The sequence below is a fragment of the Emys orbicularis genome, chromosome 2 (genome assembly GCF_028017835.1).
Source record: "Emys orbicularis isolate rEmyOrb1 chromosome 2, rEmyOrb1.hap1, whole genome shotgun sequence".
In the NCBI taxonomy this organism is placed as follows: domain Eukaryota; kingdom Metazoa; phylum Chordata; order Testudines; family Emydidae; genus Emys; species Emys orbicularis.
In genome coordinates this window covers 4,163,113-4,168,367 of record NC_088684.1, presented here as the reverse complement: position 1 = coordinate 4,168,367, position 5,255 = coordinate 4,163,113, and positions in this window count along the sequence as shown.

Genomic DNA, 5,255 nt, shown 5'->3' with positions numbered 1-5,255 from the left:
CCCCAGCCTGGGCTGGGAGAGACCCCACTGCTCTCGTGTAGAGCCATGAGACACTGGAAATGGGGGCTTGGTTCAAACCTACTGCCTGCAGCTGCTAATTGAGAAAACCCAGCCAGAGTCCAGGTCAAGTGACCTTTCAGCTTTGCCTCTGCTAACCTCTTCCAAAGTCGAGTGTCAGACTATTGATGAGAGCAGCATTCGGTGGTGGAAAGCCTGTGGCCGGCTTTAGCCGAGTGACAGTTTGGACCTTCTGCAAATCCAGACTCGGAACCAGTTTACACTTTTACATATCCTGAGTAAGAGAACTTCACCTTCATCCCATTCCCCTGTCCACACCCCGGATTTCCATCATCCTTCCTTCTCCAGACCCTCTCTACAGCTCTGGGCCCACCAGAACCCCTCCACCTTTCATTCTCCTAATTAGCTCTTCCCCAAAGCTCAGGAATCAAGAAGCCCAAGTCAAGGCACGGGCTGTGACTCTCCGATTTTCAACAGAGCACAGGAGAACTGCACGAGGCCTCTGGGTGATATCTCAGCTCATCGGCTTCCTGAATGTAAACGCAAAAGCGCCTTCTAGATGGTCAGGAATCAAACCTCTCAGGAAGGGAATTTTGCTTAGATCTGCACTAAATTCTGGAGTATGTGACTATGATCCTGAGGTCCCAGTAATGGGCCGTTCTGAACATCCCCATTCCCTGGACGCAGACCTGCACTCCCTTATTTATAACTCCTTTTTGTTCCTTTACTCCCCCTGTTCGGCACTAATCTCTCCGACGCCCTGCTTACCATCAGTAGCACTTTCTGTTGGAAGTCCCCTCTTTTTAGACATGACATTTGGCTCGAGACTTGAAGCTTTGTGTTGCTGTTTCAAGCCGCACTTTGAACAAAAATATAATTTTAAGAACAAAACGGGGGCAGATACAGGCAAAACCAGCATAGGAATGTCCTCCCCCAAAGGCTGTGAGATTGCTCCGAGCATGTGGCTTTCTAGTTGTAGCTCATTATTCTGGTTTCCTGAGGTGCGTGTGGAACAGCGATAACCAAACAAACCTCCCAGAAAAAATGCTTTTTAAGAATGAACCTGTTCAGATTTTCCGCTCGTAACAGGTTTTCCGCCCGTAAGGGTATGTTTGGGGGGAGTTATTGGCTTTCAACTTTTTTAAAACAGCAAAGTTAACCTTTGCAAATTTGGTACTGAGCCTGCTGTAAAGTTTCTGTTCTCCTAATGCTGGTAGGAGGCCCCTAGGAGAGTTATGGACCAGGTTGCCCAAACGTCACCCAACCAAAGTCTACTCTACATGGACAACTTGTCAAGAAGCTATGGGGTGCCCCGAATGGGTGTAGAACAGGTAGCTGATTGCAGCTGTCCTCTTTTATACACGGGGTGTGGCAGCGGCAACTCACAGCATGTAACACTGTCTTGATCTGAGTGACCAGTCTGTGTGGGTCAAGCTGGAACATTGTGTCATCTCTATGGGCTGCCCCTTTCCAGTACAGATGAGGGAAGTCATGGTGCATAGCATAATGGGTTGTATTTGGCCCGTCTCTGGCCACCCTGTTATTAACCAGTGCAGTATTATAACAGCCTGTTGAGTTAATATACCAGTTTGAAACAGTGTTCTGGTTCCATACGGAGCTGTTGGGGAAATTATCCACATAATGAGCTTGGATTTGCCAAAAGGCCTGGAGAACTAGCGCAAATGCGGTTATCTTAGCTGGCTTTCCAAACACACACAGAAACCAGAGAGTTACGTTGACACAAGCCAGGAAGTTCAGAGTGAGGCTGATGCCCCTTCTCGACTCAAAAGCGTCACCCTTGATTTTTGAAGTTTTTATCCTTAGGGGCTGATCCTGACCCGTGCTGAGCACCTATAATTCCCATCGCCTTGGGGCTTGTGGGTGCTCTGCCCCTCTCAGCATCGCCTGCTATTTAAATCCATGTTAGATCCTGTGTATGCACCATGCCTGGGAGCGAAGCTTTTGCGGTTTCTAAGGTAACAGTAATAGTGTTAGTTTAGTGTTGTACGGCACATGGGCTCCAGGAGTACAGGAGGTTTGAAAGCCTCCAGCAGATCCCGGCCCCAAATATCTTCTCCCATATAGCTGGCCTCAATTAACATATCAGGTATGTGTTCTCCAGGTGCCCTGTGCTTCTCTTGCCTCTTAGCTGGTCTTGGCTGAACCTCAAGTTCCTCCACTCACTCCCAGCTCCACCACGACTAATTCGGTGCTTCTGTCTGAGGAAGTCAGGAGAGCTTTAGGCCACAGGGCTCCCTCAGCAATGGGATTCCTTTAGCCAGCCCACCTCCTCGCTTTTATCCTTCTTGCTCACTGCAGTTATGTCTCTGGCAGGAAGATCAAACTTCCTTAAAGTGTTGGTTGCTGGGTTCTCCTGCTCTCTAATGTGAACTGACCTGCTGATCTTGCCATGACTAATGCCCCATTAACTATAGAGCAGTAGAAACCTCTTTCTCCGCTCTCTTTCAAAGCCATGATTAGCTGTTCAGGCCCAAGTTGGTTTCCTCCATATGACGTCTCTTAACAGCTCTGGCCTCTTTTCTCAGGTATCGCATGGGCCGGGGTTCTGTGTGTCAAGGAGCCATCCTGTGGTTTCTTAGGGTGCGAATTAGCTCTTCTGGGATTTTACGATGTAAATGGTGACTATCGGATGATTTGTACTTCGGATATTTATGTGATTTGTTTCTCTTTATATTTCTAAGCACAAGACACCTTTTTTTAATTGTCAGAAGTGCCTTCTTGACATGACATAGCTTCTGCACAGGGGACAGAGCAAGCCATGCTTTCTAAAAGAGCTGATCCAGGGAACACCCCTAAGCTCTGTAGAGTTTCCACTGTTCCCCCCCCCCCCCCCCATGCATATTGCAAAAATACCAAAGTGGCTTTCAGCACTTTTGAAATGAATTTCTCTGATCAGGACAATAGTTAGTGGGATGCACAAATCCAGTTGGATTTCCCTGCATTCATCGTGCATTAGGAGTGTCCATCAGTAAGTCTATGCAGTATCCTAAAAACTAAAGGTGGAAAGGTTTTCGTGCCAGAACAAGTGCAAGCCATTCATTTTCGCCTGTGGCTGCTGCATGATTTGTGACATGTCACACTAGCTTGTAATGCTGGGAAAGTCCAGACTCAGATTGACCTCACTTGGAGTAACCCAGTCACTGCTCTGATGCTTGATAAGTCGGACAAGAATAATGTGCATTAGCCTCTCTCAGTGCTCCCTTTGTAGTATATTGCTCGGTTGATGTTTTCTGTACTGTTTAAACCGCTGTATATTTTACAGATTTGTTTCTGTTCTTTGATTAATGCATAAATCTCTTCCTTTAGTGGTTTCTGTAACTTTGCCTTAAACTGATTTGGGGAGAATACGCGGTCTGATTTTTTTCAGGCAATGCAATTAATTATACCAGTTCAATTTGAATGTCTTCATAGAGCCATTGGCCTGAGTGCTGGTGTGTTTGTTCTTCAATGAGCCGTTTTCCCAGGGTGGGGCTAAGGGGGATGTATTCTCCCCTATCGGCGAGATCACAGCTGGAACTCTGTCATAGTGGGGGTGGATTTTCCCTCTCCGCTCCCCCGTCCACTCCCTTTGTGTTTGGGTGATTCAGGAAACCAGGCTCTCAAGCAAAGTGCAGGCATGTGACAGTACGGAGATGACAGCTAGGAGCCATTTGTGTGTCAAACTCCCCACGCTAATGGCCACCCTGGTCTTTGTGAATAACCCTGAGCAAACTGGCTGTATCGAAGGGTTCAGAGGGGTCTGGGATTGGGAAGCAGGAGGAGATGGTGGACAAGGAATTGGCGAGGCAGGGGGGCATAGAAGACTGAGGAAAAGGGAAGGAAAATACAGGGCTGGTGAGGGGACTCTGAACAGGGCAGGAGACTGCGTGGGGCAGGGTGGAGGACCCGGTCAGGAGAAGCTGAGCTTCCCCACCACCTGGTGAGCCTCCATGCGCTGGTGCTTAGAACAATTGGGAGAGCGCTCTCTGGGGAATCCTAGACCAGTTCTCCAGGTGGTAGGAAGAACCGAGCTGGGTCCCCTCCCCTTATTATTCTGGCTCCTGCTCTCCAGAGGGGGGATGGCTTTGCTTCTCAGACCCCTCACTCCCTGTGCCTCTGCAGGGTGATCCCATCGAGCTGGGCTCCAGGCGTGAGTTAGTGCTAGGACTGTTCTTGCATTCATTGGCGCATGCATTACAGCCTGAGCCTGGACCTCATACCGATGCTGCTTCTGCACCCTACTACCCACAATGTCAGCACTAGCCCTGCTGGAACCCTTTTCTTTCCTCCAGCTCCATTCCAGTTGCTGTCTTGCTGGTGGGTCCTTCAGCCCTGCTGGATAGCAGGGAGTACCACCATGGGCTGTGAGGCTCATCCCCTGCAGGGATCCCCTATTACTGCCGCATAGCCATTGGCTCAACGCCGCCCTGACTCCTCTTTGGAGCCCCCCTACCAGCCAGGCCTCAACCCCCATCCTGGGTCAGTCAGTGAGCCTTCCCTCCACCCCCACTTCCTGACATAGGGATGTGGCAGTGGCTGGTGTTGGCCTTGTATCAAGCCGAGGAGCAGATCCCCATGGGGTGTGGCCAGTAGGCAGCCCAAAGCTCTTTAGCTGTTTGAGGGGCTCTTCTAAGGCTTCCAGCAGGGGGGAGGGGAGAGGGCTCCGAACAGGGAGCAGGCCTGCTGGTGTAAAGGGGAGGGAGAGAGGTGGCACTGGGTTAGTTCTGCATCTGGGCCAATCCACTCCACATTCGGCCTCTAAAGGGCCAGACAGCTTTTCTTAAGGCCAGCTTTGCCTCTCCACTTGCTAACTATTGCACCTGATGTACTAGATCTGTAACCATCTCCTTTGCAAAGGACCATCCCATGCCCCTATTTCTGTCCAAATTCTCTTCATATGAACTCTTACCCTCCCCTTTTAAATTGCTTTTGCCAAGAGGCTCGGGCTGGGAAGAGAGGCCTGAGAGGGGATCCATCCAGGCCACCTATATCCACATCTTGCTAGCATAAGACTCTACGGGGCAAAGCTGGGAGTGGTTTGGATCAATACCCTGTAGGAACATGGCAGGGTTTGGGTTTTTGTTTTTTTAAACTGACACCATTGTCTTCATCTCAGCTGCTGCTATTGATATCAGGCCCACTGTGCTCGGAGAGCTGGAGAACATGGTCTCCCAAGAGGGACGGTGCCTTCCAGCCTGGACAGACAGCCCTGTGACTGGCAGACAGTCCTGCCCCAA